Here is a 21,374-nt window from a genome sequence, read left to right on the forward strand (position 1 = left end):
GATGTAAGTATGCCTTAGAGGGATGCTTTAGAAGCTACTTGGGTTTGCCAGGTGTTCTAACTCAGATATACTCTTGACTAGCATGTCAACTGAACACACTGCCAAATGGGGACTCTTCTATTAGTGGCTCTCCATGGTGCACTGGAGCCCAATACAAGTGGTTGAATATAAAAAGAAAATAGACTATATTCTATAATTTTCATCTATATTAACAGTAGTATATTTTGTCAAACCATATTCTCAGTAATACCAGCAGATAGCATGTGAACCTTATGTTAAGTTTAGGGAATATTTCCTCCCCCAAACTTTCCAAATACAGTAAATTTTATTAAGAGTATATCCAAGTTGGTTGTTCTTTTTGTAGAGCATCCATCCTTTATATTCCAGTACTTGTAATAGATTTAAATATCAAAACCATCCTAGTTAAGAAGTTACATAATTTAAACAAACGACTCCATTGTTAAGACTGTTTTCTTGGGGCGCCTGGGTGGCGCAGTCGGTTAAGCGTCCGACTTCAGCCAGGTCACGATCTCGCGGTCCGGGAGTTCGAGCCCCACGTCGGGCTCTGGGCTGATGGCTCAGAGCCTGGAGCCTGTTTCCGATTCTGTGTCTGCCCCTAGCCCGTTCATGCTCTGTCTCTCTCTGTCCCAAAAATAAATAAACGTTGAAAAAAAAAAAAAGACTATGTTTTCTCATACTATATTTTCAGTTACAAGAGCTGAATCTTATGTCTGTTATATTGTCAGAAAATCTGACCTGTAGTACTAATTCCTCTGTAGACTGTGGGGAACTTGGGCAATCCACTCACAATCCCCTTTCTCTCAATTGTATCATCCCTCAAATGGGATAATAATAATAATATAATCTATCACTTCCATTGTGCCCCAAAGACCAATGTGTTTATGTGGACAAGTTTACAATTATAAGTCATTATCTGTGTGTGATACAGAGTTTTCACTTGTAAGTCACTATGAGTTTTGGCTTTTGATTTGTCCATAACCTTTAGAATAAAGGAGATGTTAAATATCACTAAATATGTTTCACCTGGTAACCACTGATGACCCTCTCTAACCATTATTAAATTGGTCCAAATTGAAGAGTATAAAATGATGGGGCACATTTCCAATAGCTTAAGGGATAGAACTTTATGTGTGCAAAATAAAGTTTGCTCAAGTCCCTTTCCTCGACTCTTGCTTCTCTTTGCTTCTCCAAGCAGCAAATGTAATGCTAACATTGCATTGCTCCTAAGTTTAGCTGTATATTTTCCCATGTCCGGTGTCCTGTAAATTCAGATTTAGTTCTGAATGAAATGGGTTACTTTTTTGTTTGTTTTACTCATGACATAAAAGAGATCACAAGTCTTATTTTTTGTTTTTGTAATCTAGATTTTTCTTTCTGAAGGTGTATTTGCAATTTTGAAATTTTTAAATAAATAATTAATGCTCCGAGAACATTAGAGAAATAATAAGCTAATTCTCATGATCTCATTTATTGTCTGCCATTCTTCTATAGGTAAATTACACTTCAGTACTTTCTCAATATGCATGATTTGATCATTACAAGAACTCTTAAGTTTAAAACTGGATTATAAATTAATAATGCTAACCATACAATTTTGTAGAGCCCCAAGGCTTAAATAAAGTAGGCAAGGGTCAAAGGAAAAGGAAAAAAAAAAAAATGGGGGAAAAATGCCCTCAGTCTCCTCTTAGCCCAACCATCTATCTAAAGAAAATTTAAGATCATCAAAGAGAAGATGAAGGCTTTATTTGGCTAATGTTCACAAGAGAACACCTGAACACCAGCTAACTCTTCCAAGTTAAAGCAAAACTGGAGTTTCATAGGGTCAGAGGAAGAGAGGAATACATGCTTTTGTGGCTTGGCTCAGATTCCACTTTCTGTTTCTAACTGCTCCTAAAAGTGTGGCTACAACAGCTGGAGGTCATCCTGCTTTTTCCTGCCTCTTTCTTGGTATCATTGGTACAACTCCATCCCGATAACTGCCAGCATACTTCTTTTGCGAGCTGTTATTTGTAAGCATTGTGCTGTGATATGTTGGTTGGTTAAGGTTTAGGAGGTGGATGGTTAGGGGGAAAAAGTGGGTGGGGTGGAAAAGGAAGGGAGAAAATGGAAGAAGCTAAGGGTAAAAGGTTAGGGTGACTAAGGGCTCTCTATCATGTCTAATTTAATCCTTTTACACATCTTTCCTTAAACTCTGAATTTCTTTGCTGTCAAATAAATGATCCTTTGGTGTCTAAAAAAGCATGTTAGGAGTTAGTGAAAGGCTATAAAATTGACAAATTCTTTGAATCTTTCTCCAAGATTGAATTTTATAGCATCTTTCAATTACATTCCTAAACCCAAATATCAGTGATGCCACCTATTCACAATAATCATTGCATAACTAAAGTCTTGATTCTCAGACATTTACACAATACTGAAAAGGCCCTGTTCTGCATATACATTGGGGGAAGTTACTGTATGGTAAAGCTTGCAACTCAATTTGTAAAAAAACATTTCATCTCCCAAAGCATTAGAGAAAGGATTCTTCCTCTTCTGGTAAATTTCCACTTCCGGTAAATTTCAGTAATTTGACTAGATTAGAATTTACACATGGTTTCAATAAATTTAAATGATAGGACAGAATGAAATGGATTCATTAATGACTTTGGAATGAACCACTTGTAGTCTGAAAGTTAACAAGAATCTTGGTGGCATTCAGTCTTACTCTCCAGAGCTCAAAGGATGATTTTATCTACATTGTAACACAATGTTTTAATTTACAAACAATCTTCTTCTACAACAATTCGTTTTTTGGCCCAGCTCTGTTTGAAAGAATGAAAGGTCTTTGGCATCAATTCCTATTTTTCTCCTACATGGCCAGTAGATACCCTTTTGCTTCCAGAACAAACTTTCTCTTGTCTTCTCTCAAAACATTGTCTTAGAACTCATTATTAACATCTCAAATTTCAAGACCAAAGCATGGAAACAAACATTTGAAACTTTATTAGTGTTTACCTAACTAAATATATCCTTATTTGATTTCCTTATTATAAAATGTAATGTTTTACTGAATATTGCATTAATTGTGTTGGAGTCTGCTAACTCGTTAACTGAAAAATAATCTCAACTCCATCTTGTTTAGAATGACTAGACTTTGAACCAGAACCTCTCTGAAGTTCTTGCTATTTCAGAAAATGTATGAAAAAGATAGTAATTTAGCACCATGAGCCTTATAATTAGCTTAATCGTTGTCAGCATGTAGCTATAAACCAAATACCAATTAGTCCTATTTGTATATCCATGGGCTTTTCTGGTTGTCTTTGAGCTAAAGTTTCTTATTTGTGCAACTTAGAGCCCCCCTAGTGTGCAAGGGAAATGTTTTTTTTTTTAACATTTTTAAATGTGCAAATTAACTACATATTTAGTTTTACTATGCAAATAAGCTGAGCTGATAAGTTCTTATTAGCAAAAGACAGGTTTTGTAATGCTTAAAATTCCACAAATGTAGGAAAGCAATCTGTGATATGCTTCAACAGTCCATAAATGGTGGTTAGGTATTATTAGAGATTCAGTTACTGTTTAACAATCATTTAATCCCTATAGCTTCCTGTATTTAACAAAAGCCTATTTTCCAAATCGAAGAAAGCATATATATCAAAATGAGTTGTGTTCACGTATTAAGACAGGCACAGAGAAAAATCATTGCATACATACTGAGAGAAGTACCCGGAAAAAGATTCAAACATATATCAAGAAAGGCACCCATAAATAGAGCAAGTCACGTACATACAGAGAGACCTATAAACATTCAGAGAAATAAATATATTCAGAAAGAAAGGAAAGAAAGACACATACTCAGATCCAAAAAATGGATTCAAAATTCCTACAGGAGGGAAATCAATGTTCATCAAAATCTGTTTCCTCCTGTTCTGGAAACACAGACAATATTTCCAGTCTTGCTTGCAGATGTGATCGTGTGACAGTTCTAGACAATGGAAAGGGAGAAGGTAATGAGTTCCGTCTCCATGCTTTGCCCATAGTGACATCCTACGTGACTTTCTGCTCTGGCTGAATAGGGTGGAGGTGTGATTTATGACGACCATGGTAGCTCTGTGTTAAAGACAGCAGAGGGGCGCCTGGGTGGCGCAGTCGGTTAAGCGTCCGACTTCAGCCAGGTCACCATCTCGCGGTCCGTGAGTTCGAGCCCCGCGTCAGGCTCTGGGCTGATGGCTCGGAGCCTGGAGCCTGTTTCCGATTCTGTGTCTCCCTCTCTCTCTGCCCCTCCCCCGTTCGTGCTCTGTCTCTCTCTGTCCCAAAAATAAATAAACATTGAAAAAAAAAATTAAAAAAAAAAAAAAGACAGCAGAGATGCTGTTAACCTAGATTTCTGACTTAGGACTGAGTCCCTCCTTGCGTTCTTTCTCTACCATGCCCCTTGGACTATTAATGAAAAGAAATAAACACCTTGGACTACTAAATGGAAAGAAATATATTTCTATTACATTTGAGCCATTATGCATCTTGATCTGTTACATTTGCATATCAAGCTTGAATTAATGCAGTGGAAGAGTTACAAACGTAAGGGACATCTTCCAGCTTTTCAACATTTGTTTTCCTTCAAGATTATCAGAGCTTGTTGAGTTGAAGAAAATGCTTTCATATATTTGATTTCAGCTACTTTGAAATTGTATTATAGACCAAATACCAAGGCGTAATGAAAGCAGTGAGAGTATAGTATAAACAGCACTGGACTAGAAATTAAAAGGTATTATTATCTTCATGATACTGCTCCTTCCTAGCTGATGACAAACAAGTGACTTCTCCTTACTAGAACTCCTTCTATTTCACATCTGTAAAATGTGAGCACCTAGATTAAATGACCACCAAAGCTCTATCACAGCATAATTCTTATTCTATTAACTATAATTCAAAATGGGGTCAAAATACTAGAGATCCTCCTGTCAATAATAAATAAATAAAACAAAGTAAAATTAAGAAAGGTGAAAGTTTATATGCTTAGTTTTTCTTCTAGTTTCTCTGGGACTTTTGAGACTTGAGCTCTAGCTCTGGTATAACCCTGAGCTAGTTCTTATATACTGTCTCATATATTACTACTCAAGAATGATAGGATAATATGGACAATTTCTAAAATTATTTCAAAATCTAATGCACCATGGTGCTGAGAAACAAAATGTTAATCCCCAGGAATAATTTGCTTATTGGAAGCTTTGTTAAATACACCCCTGCTTCTGTGAGCAAAAGAATAATTTAGAAAACTGAGTTTTGAAACAGGCTCTATGTGTTAATGAGTAAGTTGTTTAACCTCTTGGAAACTTATTGTCTTCAACTACAAGTGGGGATTAACATTGACTACCTATTATTATTTCAAGGACTAAAGGAGATTAGGAATATGGAAATTCCAAGGTTAGCCCCTGCCATTCAATAGCCTCTCTATATGTATTTGGCTTATCCCCCCCCTTTACTGCATGTTTACAGAAAAGGTATACTATACAGCAGACCCAACTCTGGCCCAAATACTTTCAAGCTGCTGGGAGATATTCAGGATGGTTAACAGAAACTAAGTATTAGGAGAACATGCTGGTTGTGGCAGAAAGACAAATAGAGATGTATCAGCGTAAAATTAATTGTAATCATTGATGAATATTTTCTTGGAGTTATATAATTTATGCTTATAGAGAGAATGTTAATAATCATTTTTAGTATTATTTGTTAATATTAAGCAATGGTTTGTTTTCAAAGTACTAAAGGTAATTGACATTTCCTGATTATATACTAAATGCCAGACATGCTTTTTCTTTGTTACAGACTCTAATTCTCATAAGCAAACCTTCAAAGTTCGTAGGTGACCCTCCTCCATTATTTGGATTAAAAAAAAAAAAAAAAAAGAGGGGTCGAAGAGCCTAAGTCACCTGTTCAGAACTACCTACTGAGCTTGATTTAGAAGGAAAACCCACTTATAGAGCCAAACCCAAGTTTGTCTGGCTCCAAAGCCTGTTTTTTTTGACCATATCACAAAACCTTTTCATAATAAAGTCTACAGAACCTCCAAATGGTTGTGCCTTAATTTGTCAGCTCTTCTCATACTCGCCTTTCCTCTCAAGTGAGTTCATGTATTAAAACTCAGAAAAACAAATCCCAGGGTGAGGTTGTGGGGGTAGTACAGCAATTGATAGGCTTACTAATCCTTTCTAAATAGTGCTTTGCATTATGAAGGATACAATTGTCCCAAAATATATAAATACATGTATTTATTGGCAGAATGTTAGGATGTAGTAGGCACATTCTGATATGTGGGTAAGTCAAATATAACATAATCAGCATAGAGAACAAACAAGAGAAACTTTGCTGTGACAGTTCTTTTGCATGATGTCATTTGGCTTTTGTTGGTGAAAATCTATAGATGACATCTGTTTATTCATTTGTGAACAAGACATAGCCATATTTTGTACCGGGTCTCTCTACATAGTCCCCCGAAGGAAGGCCCCTTGTAAGTGATGATGTGTCAAAAGTCACAAAAAACCGTTAAAATTCTACTTCTGTTGAGAAAATAGTTCGCTTGATGGATATGTGTGTGAAATGTATTAAATCCAGATGAGAGTGGTATTTCTGTCTCCATTAGCAACAAACACCCAGGAGAATGAAATGTTTAACTTAAAGAAAAGATTGTTTGTGATCTGAATGGCAATTTCCTCGAGAGAGACCAAAATGCAGACAACTATACCACCTGGATATGCTTCAAAATTTCAGTTCCCACCATCCTCCTGAATCATTGTATGTGCACAAGTAGAAGACTTCAGAAAAAAGTTTTACTGTTATGTCTGGAAAGAATTTCCTCATTTTTAAACGATGCTCTTTCAAGAATTGTTACTCATAAAACTTGCAAGAATTGTCTGTCATCAACTCTACAAATTAACCTTCCTTTTTTTTAATCGTTGATAATTCCTGAAATACTCTTGTATCTCTGGCTCGCCTCGGCAGGCTTCCTATATACACTATTTGTGCACCAGTGGCCTGCAGACTCAAATCAAGAAAATTTCCCATGCGCTTGTCATTTGCATGCCTCTACAGGCAGCCTCAATAGAAGAACTCAACCAGGTATAGTCCACGGGGGGGAGGAGGGGTGGGTACACATCATACCCGAGGGGCGGTTGCGCATACTTGATACCAAATCATTGAGGTTTGTTGGCTTATAACTTGCTGAAAGAAAGAAATTAAACAGAACAGTAATACTACTACAAGATAAAAAATACACTGGTGCTTTCAGTTATCATTTGCTACGAAAAAATGAAAATGAAAATAAAACCTAATGACTTAAAGTGCTAATTACATTTGGTCACAATCCCACAAGTCAGTAATGTGAGCTGGGCTCAGCTAAAAAATTCTTCTGCTGGTCTCAGCTGAGATCACTCATGTGGCCGCCCTCATCTGGCAGCTCAATTGAATTGAATGATTGAAGATCATGTCACTTACATGTCTAGTGGCTGGTGCGGGCTGTTGGCTGGGGCTGTGCAGGTGATAGGGCCATTTGCTTTCTCGTATGCCATTAAACTTGTCCAGATTGCTTCACCTGTCAGTTTCAAAGGAGTAAAAACAGGACAAACCATGAAGTGCCAGTGTCTTCTAGCACCTTAATTCTTACTTCTGTGATAGGCCCTTTGTGCTAGGATGAGTCCCCATCACAGCTATCCTGTGGAATATGTTCCACTCCAGAAGGCTAGGCTTGACTGCTTTCTGTACTGATCACTGACCCACAGGAACATTTACCCACCAAAGCTTAGGAATATGGGCCATTTTCATTGTCTTCAGAGGCATGGTCAGACAAGCCTTTTCTTTCATCTTTTTAAAGTAAGAGTCAAGGACACTTTCCATATACAGCAAACTTTAGATGAAGGTCGGTTCTTCAAAGATCTCCCTCACCATGCTTTGCTCTGGTGGCATTATGAGAAGGATCTATGAGCCTCCGAAGAATGAAAAGTATCCCAGTGTGGAGTAAGGATGTCAATTTTCCTTTCTGGTAAGCAGTTTACTATCCTCCGAGTGGTTTTCTAGCTTCCCCTCTGGTATGATTTGTGTAGTAGCATCTCCCTTTCGTCCTCCAAAGAGAGGGGAGGGCAAATGCCTCAGTGCTTTAAATGGGAAAAGCCTATTGAACAGTCTATTACTTAAATATTTATTTATGTAACATTTTCCTCCTCTGCACTCTTAAGTTTAATATCTAATGCAGCAGACTTTCTGAAGTAACTATTGCTACCGTTCTTTATCATTTGTCTATTCTATGCAGATTTACATATTTGTATATGCATGATGATGCATACCAGGAGACTCTCTTCTCAGACTAATCAGAAAAACAGAAGACTTCTTTTTACTCTGTTGTACATTATGATTGGTGCCTCCAGCATTAATCTCTGCTAGACTCACTTTTGCTTGCTGCATTAACCAAAGTTCTGCACTTCCCAAAGCTTTTTTATAATTCTCTTAGCCTCACTCCCTTAAGAATATTTTTCTTCTAAGACCACAGGGCTTGTAAGACCAGGCTTCAGTGGGCCCCTTGACTTGTACTGAGTCCCGTTCATGAATAGCAAAACAGGTTGGTGATTTTAGTTTTCACATAATCTTTCTGGCTTGGCTTTGTACCTTGGCTACCTGAATCTTTAGCCACCCAGCACAGTCTGCTGTCCTACTGCTGTCACATCTCTCTGCACTGCTCTAAACCTTGGGCCATGATTTTTCACATCTGTCCTGACTCATGCCAGCTGTTGTCTGAAATGCTCTAGGAACTCATTTATCCTGCTCTCAAGAGTTCCAATTTCAGGTAAGAAATGGGTAGGATTTAGGCTGCAATCGCCATTTTAGGAAAAGCAGATGGATGTACCTATTTTCTTTATTGTGTGTTTTTTTTTTTTGTTCTTTCCAAATGTCTTCCTTTCCAAACACTGATAAGGTAAAGAATGGGAAACTCATATTGAATATGCAAAATGTCTAACTCTTACTCGAACAGTCATTCAAAACAAAACAAATAAGACCACTTCACATGTTTAACTTACACCACCAAACAAGTTAACTTACACCACCAAACAGATTACACTAGTATTCAGGACCATACTCATAGATGAGAAGGAGCTCTTACTTTTCTATTTTAGATGTCTGGTAGCAGAAAAGCATTGGCTGATCTTTCACAAACTCTATCACTTAGTTCTTCTAGTCTGGACTCTATTGAAATTATTCAAAGGAGTTTATACAAGTGCTCAAGCAAGACCAAAGATATGGAAAATACTGTCCCAAAGGATACCCGTTTGAAATCACCATAGCTCGGACTCTTTCAGGATGCTTCTTTTCTCTTAGAATATATTGCAAAAACTTTTAAATGAAAACAGAGCTATTTTACTCAACGTTTAAGTAAAATCTCAAGATCTATCTAAGTCTAAAATAGCCTGAATCTATGTTTGAATGTGAAATCAATTTCATTAATGGGGGGGAGGTAATATTTTTAAAGAGCTTTTTGGTCATGGGTACCCTAGGCATAAGTGGACCCTCATCTGAGTCGTGTACTTCTGAGGCCAGGACATGGGCTCTAAGAATGTGTTCACAGGGTTATCTATTTTTGTAAAATTTGAAAAGGTGTTATGTTACCACAATTTTATCTGCTATCATCTTTCATTCCCGTATCCCCAATATTAGTTGCCCATCCCCTCTTGTCTTGTAGCTTTGGTGTGGAACAGGCATAGTAAGGTGAGGAGGAGATAGGCATGTTTGGGTTTGGTAGTTTATAGTCACTTCTGCATATAGTTCAAAGGTTGCTTGTTACCCACTCAGATTCAGAAATGGCTTTCAGAAAAACCACCACTGAGCCACTGGAATTGTGACTGACCTTGCAAGGTCAGAGGTCGGAAAGCTGTGTGAAGGTATCCTATGATATCTGACATCAGCAGGACATGACTAACAGCTCATGAGTTTCCTTCAAAGAATATTTAACATTAGTCAACAAGAGCCTTATATATGAAAGAATCTTGAGAGATGGTTTGCCAAATTTGACAATAATCCTAAAAATGTATTTGATATTACCAGTAATAAGGTGTGAAGCCAAAACAAACTTTTCTAAAGCTAACAATAGAAGACTGAATTATCTGAGATAAGATTGAATTATCTTACTATTATTTCTAAGGAAATAATAGTCTAAAATGTTGTCGAGTGAAGTTATAACCAGAGAGCATGAAGCAAAATTTCAAGAAAGAAAGTAGGTAAAATATGTAATAGGGAATTTGGGGAATTTATAAATTTAAAATATTGCTATTTCTTTGGATTCCATGATATTTGTGGTTAACTTTTTAAAATTTTACAGGTTTTCATGATTTCTTTCCCAATTTCATATATAATTTTATGGTATTTTCTTTTCGAGGGCTCCACACAGTGAATAACCTTAGGCCCACAAAACCTGGATCTACCCCTGCCTCTAGGGTAGGTACATAGATTAGATAGATGATGATAGACAGACAGATAGATGATGATAGATAGATAGATAGACAGATAGATAAATAGAAAGAAGAGTAGACAACTCTCTCTAGTTTACTTCAGCTTCTAGGAAGGAAAATTAGTGAAGGCAGACAATACCCAAACCATACAGGACTTTAAATCAATATTTCAATGCAACCAGCTTGCACTTAGGAGCTAACTAGGAGCCAGTACAAAACACATAGATGACTCACATAAATAAAGAAAACCTCCTAATGGAGTACATGTGAAAATTAAGACAACAACAACAACATCCCACTTAAGAAAATTATCTGAAGAAGCCAAGTCCCCTTCTGGAGATGGTGTGTTCTCAGTAAAACCCTGGGACACGTTAACAGGATAGCTTATCTACCTTTTCCCTTAATTGGCTCTTAGTGAAGGGGTGATGGATGTAGCAGCCATTGAGATTTGGAGAGGAATTTGTCTGAGATAGATTTATGATTAGGTAAAAGTTTTTCAATCAAAATATTATACTATTTGACATTCAAAAAAAATCCCATTTGTTAACATAGGACTCCAATTTCTGTTGTCTGTGTTTTGTTTTGATTTAAAATCCTTTGATGATTTGGGGGTTGCCGTTTGAATGAGATGTTCCTTGTCTTCCAACTTTCAAGAAGTTTAAACTAAAGCATGTTCCACAACAACATATTTTTGGATAAATATGTATCTGAGCAACAATTTTTCAATATTCTGGAATAGTGGAATTTCAGTTGTTAATAAGTTCTGGGCAGAATTTATATATGTTTTTGAATAACAAGTGAATTTTCTCCTTCTTTTTAAATAAATCTCTGAAAGAGAATTCCCTAAAATCATAACCCCACAGTGCAAGAGGTAAAAAGTTCTGATCATAACCAAGCCTATGTTTATATCCTCAATACACCTTCTCTGATGAGGGACTGAGAATATGGCTTCAACTCTGAGCCTCATTGTATTCAGACCTAAAACGCATCTTGTAATAGAGCTTAAATCCAAACCCTGTGGTGAGGGTTAAGTGTGATCCCAGGTGAAAATGTTTTAACACAGGGCCTTTATACAATAATTAAAGGCATTATAAAACTCATTTTCAACTTGCTTTTTTTCAGAGCTAATTAAAGTTAACTTGCTACTAAAATGCTGGTCTCAAATTTTTGGAAACAAGTTCTTAAAGGAAGTAGAATGCGATGCGTGACTAACACATATTGAAGATACAACAAACAGAAATGAAGTACAGGACCTACAAATTCAGATGAATTAGTAACACTGAGAAAGCAAGCAAGAAAAGGAAGGAAGGAAGGAAGGAAGGAAGGAAGGAAGGAAGGAAGGGAGGAAGGGAGGGAGGAAGAGAGGAAGGAGAGCAAAGCAATAGTATTTTCCCATATAAAGTTTACCTTGCCAGGCCATGTCAGTGTTTCTGTGAGTTAGTGATGCTTAGGATAATTCAGAGTAATGGGTGTCTCCTCTGTTTGTTTCCTTCCTCCCACTCTCTATTTCTTTTTTTTTTTTTTTTTTTTTTGAGTGAGAGACAGCCCCCTCACACGCGCGTGTGGGAGGGGGGGGGGGGGGGGGAGAGAGAGAGAGAGAGAGAGAGAGAGAGAGAGAGAGAGAGAGAATCCCGAGCAGGTTCCTTGCTGTTAGCACAGATCCCATGACCCAGGGATCAGGACCTGAGCCGAAATGAAGAATAGGCCTCTTAACTCACTGAATCACCCCAGCACCCCTCCTCTGTTTTCGAAATGGCTTTTAGTGCACTGAGCAAGAAAATGAATAATTCATTCCATTACCACTGGTTTTGCTTTTGTTTTTTTGTTTTTTTGTTTTTAGGGGGCGGTGGGGAGGTGGGTGAGGGGTTGCAGGGCAGATATTCCAATAGGGGAAAAAAATACCACACTCTCAAAGATTTGAAAAACAATTCTCTGACTTAAAATTTCTCTCTCTCTCTCTCTCCCCCGGCCCCCCCCCCCCCCCCGCCGCCTTTCTCACACACACACATTCACATACACACTATTTCTGTTCTTTTTTCCCCCCATAGGGGCAAAAGGAACATAAACCTTAAAACTTTGTGGATTGTGGAGGAAATAACAATTAATGGACTAGAGATTGCTTTGTTAATTTCAACCTTTATTAAGACTTGAGTTTATCTTTCTTGTCATTAAAGGAAACAACATTGAGTAATAACTGTCCAAATTGTAATGTCTTTTAAAATTTAATTTAGTATGCCATGCATTTGAAGCCTTTTGAGAAAATACTAGAATTTTTAACCAGTGGTATTCTAAAAGTTCTGAATTTGTCCAAATTCTGTATTACTGCTGCTAGTGACCATCACTACATAATAGTAACAGTGACTATTTTCATTGTTTGTGTGCTCAAGTGATGATTAAATATTTTATTATATTATCTTCCTTACTTTTTAAAACAGACTTAGGAGATATTATTTTTACCATTTTGAAGATAAGGAAACTGAAACTAAGAGGTAGCAAATCACTTGCCATAGGGAGCTTTCCAGGAATTGATCAAATTAAAATGCATATTTAAATTCAAGAACCTACGAGATTCCATTTTCTGCAAGATTATCCAGAAAGAACCATGTTCTGAGTCATTGTTTGACCTAATAACAATAATATTAATAGTTCATGTTTTCAAATTTTCACTATACCTAGAACTGTATTAAATATTTTATATATAGGAAGGGAAGCAAAAATAATATAAAAACGGGGAGGGGGACAAAACATAAGAGACTCTTAAATATGGAGAACAGAGGATTACTGGAGGGGGTGTGGGGGGTGGATGGGCCAAATGGATAAGGGGCATTAAGGAATCTACTCCTGAAATCATCGTTGCACTATATGCTAACTAACTTGGATATAAATTAAAAAAATAAATTAAGTTTTAAAAATCTTATATATATATAATTTATAAAGTCAGTACAAAACCCTATGATTATCTCTATATCTCCAAAAAAACTGAATCTCAGAGAAAATGAAAAATGTACTGCAAAATCACACAGGTTTGTCTCTCAGAGTCTATGCTATGTATCACACCACAAGATGCCTTTCTCATGTAGATGAGATAGGTATTGGTACAGCATAAATTGAAAAATGCCACAGTTTGCCTCTAAACAGTTCCACCTTTGGAGTCTTTGGACCAAGTTATTATTTAAAGGCAAGTGATAGGGGCGCCTGGGTGGCGCAGTCGGTTAAGCGTCCGACTTCAGCCAGGTCACGATCTCGCGGTCTGGGAGTTCGAGCCCCGTGTCGGGCTCTGGGCTGATGGCTCAGAGCCTGGAGCCTGTTTCCGATTCTGTGTCTCCCTCTCTCTCTGCCCCTCCCCCGTTCATGCTCTGTCTCTCTCTGTCCCAAAAATAAATAAACGTTGAAAAAAAAAAAATAAAGGCAAGTGATAGATAATTTATCCATTAAGCTATTATTATCTAGTCCAGGACCTACCTAAGACTATCCCCAGATCATTCAGAAAAGAGACTAACAAACACAGAGGGCTGCTGGGTAAGAGAAAATCTAAGGCTAAAAGAACAAATGGAAAGCAAAACAATCAGCTGTGATGTCAGCGTGGTGTCAAAATAAGGAGCAAATGTCCTTTAAAACAACAAAATACCTACAAATGACTAACATGCAAAGAGTAGGATCTTAGCTTCAGGCATATTAATAAATACAGTCCCCTTGTTTGGAAGAGGTCAATGAACTTTAAAAAGCAAGATTTCTCAAGACTTTCTATTGCTTGTGATTTTTCAAATGGTAACATTTCATTATCACTTTGGCACTTATTTCTTTCAATATGATTCAAAAGTTTGTAGACAAAACAAGTTTTCCAAAAATTGCATAGATTTTGCTTAGAGCCACCTATATGCTTGATGTGAGATGCAGGAGTTGTTAATACTTTCTCTCTCCTAAGTGCAGCAGAGATCTTTCCATATGCAAAATAGATGAGTTTCAGAAAGGCAGTCTTTAAAGCAATATTCATGCATTAAACAAACCTATATTAAGGCACAAGGTATCTTTGTCCTGCAGAAATGTTTGATGGAAGAAAGGAAAGAGAGGAGTGGTGGAAGTTAGCCACCACATTAATAGTATGACAGTGGTCTATCTGGGCTATATTTTGTTGACACATCTGAAGGGTCATAGCCCTTTTATTTTTTTCCATGAGAATACAATATGTTTTCTTGAACCAATGAGGAACAGGCTTGTCTGTGGAGCTCTTGTTCATCTTTCTGGCTCCAAGATTCTCCAATGTAGTGCTCCCACTCTTGCCCTAGTTTGTCATTTTCTCAGCATTTCCACAAGGAAAACATATGAAGGCCTTGGGAATCCTATGTTGTAGAGAAACACTAATAAAAAACAAAATGTTGCAGAGCCGTTAAGTTGTCAAACTTCACAAATCAGTCTTTCTTTCTTGTTTCTGCCCTCCTGACTCCTATCCCTGCTCCCCTGTAGTCTCCCCTCCACATGAACCAAAGGAGGAAGATCCAAAGCCAAAATTTTGAATGGGCTTCTCTTTTCATCCCAACCTACATTCCTGCCTCAAGTTTTTCCTTTCAAACTCTTTCCTCACAAGGAGGCCTCCTTTCTTCTCCAGTGTATAGTCTGAGAGGGCAAGACATAGTTCTTAAACACCGATTAGTACCAGGGGACTGTGGAAAACCGGTACCTAAAGGGAGAAATTGTTTCAGTCCCAATGTACTCACAGCCAAAGACTAATTTTTTGGTATGCTTATATTTTTTAACATCCAAATTTCTATCCAACAAGCATTTATTATATACAAGTAACTGTCAGATCTTGTGTTAGTTTCTAGGAAAACAAAATAAATTGGATGTGGACTCTGCTCTCAAATGTCTTTCCATTTAGTACAAACGTGCTTTAATGCATCTCAGTATACATTGGTTAGGGTAGTTTATGTTCCCAAAGATGATCACAGTATCTCCCATCTTACGTGTTCTTTGGTAATGGGATATTGTCACTCCCATAAAGATGTACAGTTGATTTTCCCTCTTTGAATCCATGCTTGCCCTATGAGGTATTCTGACCAAAAATATGTGAAGAACGTGAGGCTAGGTGATCCTCAAGGCCAGTCTTTTTTTTTTTTTTTTTTTCAACGTTTATTTATTTTTGGGACAGAGAGAGACAGAGCATGAACGGGGGAGGGGCAGAGAGAGAGGGAGACACAGAATTGGAAACAGGCTCCAGGCTCTGAGCCATCAGCCCAGAGCCCGACGCGGGGCTCGAACTCACGGACCGCGAGATCGTGACCTGGCTGAAGTTGGGCGCCCAACCGACTGCGCCACCCAGGCGCCCCTAGGCCAGTCTTTAAGTATCTGTTTGTGATACTCTGTTGTGGAAAGCACTCACTTTTTTAAGGAAGCCCAAATAGCTAAGTGCAGAGGCCCCAGAGAAGAAAACAGGTTTCTAATTAATAGACCCATTGAACTGTCACTTAGAAGCTTGCCTCAACTGTTGCCCACGTGCATGAGTTTGGATCATCATGAGTTTTGGCCATTTTGAACTTCCAGTCATCCCAATATCCCAGAAAATAGCACATGAATCACAATAACTGAGTAGGCAACCCACAGAATTGTGAAAATGATACACTATTGCCATTTAAGCCACTAAGTTTTGTGGTGGTTGGTCATGCAGCAATGGATAATTAAGAACAAAGGGTATGTAGCTTTGATTTTTTTTTCCTGGAACTGGCCTTTCATACTTCAATACATAAATAACTGAATGCATATATATGAATAATATACTATATTTTTTTAATTTTTTTTTCAACATTTATTTATTTTTGGGACAGAGAGAGACAGAGCATGAACGGGGGAGGGGCAGAGAGAGAGAGGGAGACACAGGATCGGAAACAGGCTCCAGGCTCTGAGCCATCAGCCCAGAGCCCGACGCCGGGCTCGAACTCGCGGACCGCGAGATCGTGACCTGGCTGAAGTCGGACGCTTAACCGACTGCGCCACCCAGGCGCCCCATTAATATACTATATTTAAGTGACTAAACATGAATTTTATTTTAGTTGTCAGAAAGGTAACACTATGCAAGCAATCGGCTCCATTGTACAGTGGAATGGGGAAGTATGGTTTCATTCTCTATTCGACAAGAATTTGGGGAAATTTGCTATAAACCAGGCACATTTCTGGCAACGGGGAAGAAAATATGACCTCCACCTTTAACCATTCTGTCTGGTGAAAGTGACGGACAAGTGCACTTTGGAGATAAGTGATGTGATACACTGTAAAATGTTACCAACTCCCTTGCTATCCCACCTTCACTTCCCTTGAGCGCCATCCCACCCCCTGCCTTCTGAATTCAGCCTCAGCTACTGCAGAAGTTTCCATGTGACCTCAGACTCACATTGCCATGGCAGGGATCCACCTCAGTCTCCTGCCACCCATCTTCCTGCTTTTTGCTCTCAGAACTTCTCCAACACGAGAGAAGCCTCTGCCTAAATATTTAGGGGAATTAATGCCTCTAGGGGCAACTCTCAACCAATGAGGGAAGGCAGGCAGGGAATACGTGTTCCAGCCTCCATGGTTCAGATGGACAACTCTGGGAAACATCGTGCTTGCTTCTCAAAGGTTCCAAGACAGCTGAGTTCCTGTTCTCTGTGGCAACCTCAAGGATACTCACTTACATAGGCTTTCTTCCTTCCGTGACCAACTCTCTTTTCCCCTTCTCTCTTCACAAATAAACTACCTGCATCAAGTCCTGTCTCAGCCTCTGCTTTTGGGTAAATCCAAAACAAAACAATGAACAGTGCTCTGGGAACAGAAGAGGGCCCCTTGAGACTGGAATGAGATAAGCAAATTGTCTTTGAACTAAACGTATGGTCAGCAGAACACATGTGGGTTGACTGAATGATTAAAGGAGGGAGGTATCATCCTTCTAATCTGAACATCAGACATTTGATGATTTTAAACCTACAATGACCAAATTCAGGTTCTCTTCAGCTATGTAGAAAGGCAAGAGAGAGTAGGATGGTTGAAAATTGGATGAATAAATGCAGTTACCAGATGTTCATTTTAAATGTAAAATTAATGTGGTGAAAAAGTATATAGTTTGTCAAGAGTGTCTATGGAATGGAAAATATTAATAACAAGAATGTCTTATAAATGATGTACTCCCCAAACAGCTGAGTATACAAGATAAATTCAATTTCAAAGCCCCTGTGTCATTAACAAACTACTCATGCTTTTCTCACTAGGCTTATGGATTCTCCAGGACCTTCTGTGCATTGCCTCACACAGTAAAGATTCATTAACTTCTCTTCCCCATTTTGTTATTGTTTGACCTCTGAATTAATCTGTCTCTGTAGAATTTTCTTCACTATTGTTTTTTCCAGATCAAATTAAAGAAGAGTAAATTCAACCTGAGTGAAAAATATTGTACAACTCCTCACTGCCTCCAGTCTTGTTAGGAGTTGCTTGTAGGGCAGCAAAAGTAGCAGGGAACAAAGCATTCCATTTGATCAGGAGTTTTCAAGTTTTTTTTTTTTATTTATTTTTGAAAATGTATTTATTTATTTTTGAAGGAGAGAGAGAGACAGAGCATAAGGGGGGGAGGAGTAGAGAGAGAGAGGGAGACACAGAATCCAAAGCAGGCTCCAGGCTCTGGGTTGTCAGCACAGAGCCCGATGCGGGGCTCAAACTCACGGACTATGAGATCATGACCTGAGCCGAAGTTGGATGCTCAACCGGCTGAGCCACCCAGGTGCCCCAGGGAGTTTTCAAGTTTTAACAAGATGATTCATGGAGGCTTTTTTGTTTTTATTAGTGCAGGAAGAATGATCCAAGTGCTAATCATTATTAATTTCAAATTTAGGTAGGTAAAGCTAAATTAAACAAGTGTGATAAGGAGTACAGTCGTTCAGAGTAGAAATAAGCCCTTCTATAAAAAAGCCATTTTTCCTCTTGTGTCATTTACAGATGTGTCAAGGAGAAGGCATAAAAGTTCATCTTCTCATTTCCGTTTGAATTAGATTTATTCATACAGCAAAGTGTCAAGAATCAGGTTTGTGAATGTGTGAAGTGAATCAGCAACATACATGGGCCATGTGTATCTTCACATACTCAGGTTGGCAGGATTTTCATTTGTGAGGAGTTTGATCTTACAGTGATACTCAACACAAGTAATATTTACAGACAAATTTTCAAGAGTCATACTAATTGTTATATTACTGAGAAACCAGATTTGTGAATTGGGCCACATATCTGAAGTTTAGTCTGTGCATATGCATATATTTGAAAATATACTTCTATTATAAATTATGTAATGTGTTTTATGATGTTTTCATTAGAATTTCTACAAGTCATTTGCAATGTACTTAACAGTCTGTTTTTTTAAATGTTGTTTTTTTTTTTTTCCTTAACATGTTTTGCCTGTTTTCTGTTTCAAGCCAAATATTCAAGGCATTATCTTTTAAGTACCTGTATATATTTTTTTCTTTTTGTATATCTCAGCTCTTTCTTAAATTTTATTTATGATTAAAAAAGAATCTGCCTAATGAGGCATAATGAAGCCTTGATTCTGTAACTACACTTCTCAGTAGTTCCAGATTGGCACTCAGCTCCAGGGTACATATTTGAAACTGCTGTAATATAGAGCATTTCCAGAGAGGTGTCTTGAATGTTTGCTTCATTCCTGTTTTTACCCATTCTGAAATTCTAAATCTTAGATCAGGGAGACTGCAGCCTATTTAGTGATCTAGGAATGACAATCATCACTACTATTATGACCCCCTCAGATTTCAGTTCTGAACAGAACTGAATAATTGGGGATTTTTGTTCTGCTTTGTTCACTGCCATATCCCCAGTGCCCAGAACAGTGCTTGGCACGGTGTAGGAACTCAATAAATATTTTTTGAATAAACATATGGTCATTAATTATAGCCCAATATTAACAATAGAATCATCTTATTGATTTGTAGTAAGTACTCAGTGAAAAGGATTTTGAGCCTACGGAGGGACCTAGAGCCAATGGAGGGAACTATCATTTGTAAAACACTTTTGAAACTTCACCAATCCCAAAGCACCGCTGGCAGGAGGAGCCTGGCAGAGCTGACCAGTGTGACACATACTCTTATACTCATCTCTCCATAGCCTTCAGAGCAGCTAGCATGAACCTAGTGGCCAGCTGTCTAGGACATTTTTGTTTAGAATTTTTTTAATGTTTATTTATTTTTGAGAGAGAGACAGAGAAAGAGAGAGAGAGAGCAGGGAGAGACAGAGAGAGAGGGAGACACAGAATCTGAAGCAGGCTCCAGACTCCAAGCTGTCATCACAGAGCCCGATGTGGGGCTCGAACTCACGGACTGCAAGATCATGACCTGAGCTGAAGTCAGACGCTTAACCGACTGAGCCACCCAGGCACCCCTGCCTAGGACGTTTTTTTTAAAATATGAAATTTATTGTCAAATTGGTTTCCATACAACACCCAGTGCTCATCCCAACAGGTGCCCTCCTCAATGCCTATCCTCCACTTTCCCCTCCCTCCCCCTCCCCCCCATCAACCCTCAGTTTATTCTCAGTTTTTAAGAGTCTCTTATGGTTTGCCTCCCTCCCTCTCTAACTTTTTTTTTCCCTCCCCCTCCCTCATGGTCTTCTGTTAAGTTTCTCAGGATCCACATATGAGTGAAAATATATGGTATATGTCTTTCTCTGTACAACTTATTTCACTTAGCATCACACTCTCCAATTCCATCCACATTGCTACAAAAGGCCATATTTCATTCTTTCTCATTGCCACATAGTATTCCATTGTGTATATAAACCACAATTTCTTTATCCATTCATCCGTTGATGGACATTTAGGCTCTTTCCATAGTTTGGCTATTGTTGAAAGTGCTGCTATAAACATTGGGGTACAAATGCCCCTATGCATCAGACTCCTGTCCCTTGGGTAAATTCCTAGCAGTGCTATTGCTGAGCCATAGGGTAGATCTATTTTTAATTTTTTGAGGAACCTCCACACTGTTTTCCAGAGCGGCTGCACCAGTTTGCATTCCCACCAATAGTGCAAGAGGGTTCCCATTTCTCCACATCTTCGCCAGCATCTATAGTCTCCTGATTTGTTCATTTTAGCCACTCTGACCAGCTTGAGGTGGTATCTCAGTGGGCTTTGATTTGTATCTCCCTGATGAGGAGTGACATTGAGCATCTTTTCATGTACCTGTTGGCCATCTGGATGTCTTCTTTAGAGAAGTGTCTATTCATGTTTTCTGCCCATTTCTTCACTGGATTCTTTGTTTTTCTGGTGTGGAGTTTGGTGAGTTCTTTATACATTTTGGATACTAGCCCTTTTCTAGGACATTTTTGAAGCACTGTCAACACTGCTGGGCCTATTTTCATTTTACCCTCTCACACTCTCCCATCCTGTACATCCCCTCCAACCTGTACCCCCATATTGGTGCAAGATTTCAGCCTTATCTTTTTCAGAGTCTGATGTGTTGTATCTCCCAAATACATGCCTACCACGTGAACTATAATACTATATATATGCGCCGATAACAATTTGGATTCTCTCTTTGCCAAAGCGTCAAGTGTTAATGATAAGTCAGCATGCAAAGGAAGAGCCTCTGTCCCAGCTTGTATACAAGCAGCATACTCTGCATGTACTAATGATATTAGAGACATTTTAAAAACTCTCCGCGTAGGAAGAATATCTAAATTAAGGCAGGTTGGATTGTAATACCAAGTCAACCAAACATATAATGATCTAAGTATAAGAGAAATGCATTTCTCACTCGAAATCAGTTCTGTTGGTCGGGTTGCTTTGCTTCATGCAGTCATTCTGATATCTGTGACAACAAAGATTGCGTCATCTTTTATACATGGTTTTCAAGGTTGCCCTGGGCAGAG

This window comes from Herpailurus yagouaroundi, unplaced genomic scaffold (assembly GCF_014898765.1).
Source record: "Herpailurus yagouaroundi ecotype Mexico unplaced genomic scaffold, PumYag 77, whole genome shotgun sequence".
In the NCBI taxonomy this organism is placed as follows: Eukaryota; Metazoa; Chordata; class Mammalia; order Carnivora; family Felidae; genus Herpailurus; species Herpailurus yagouaroundi.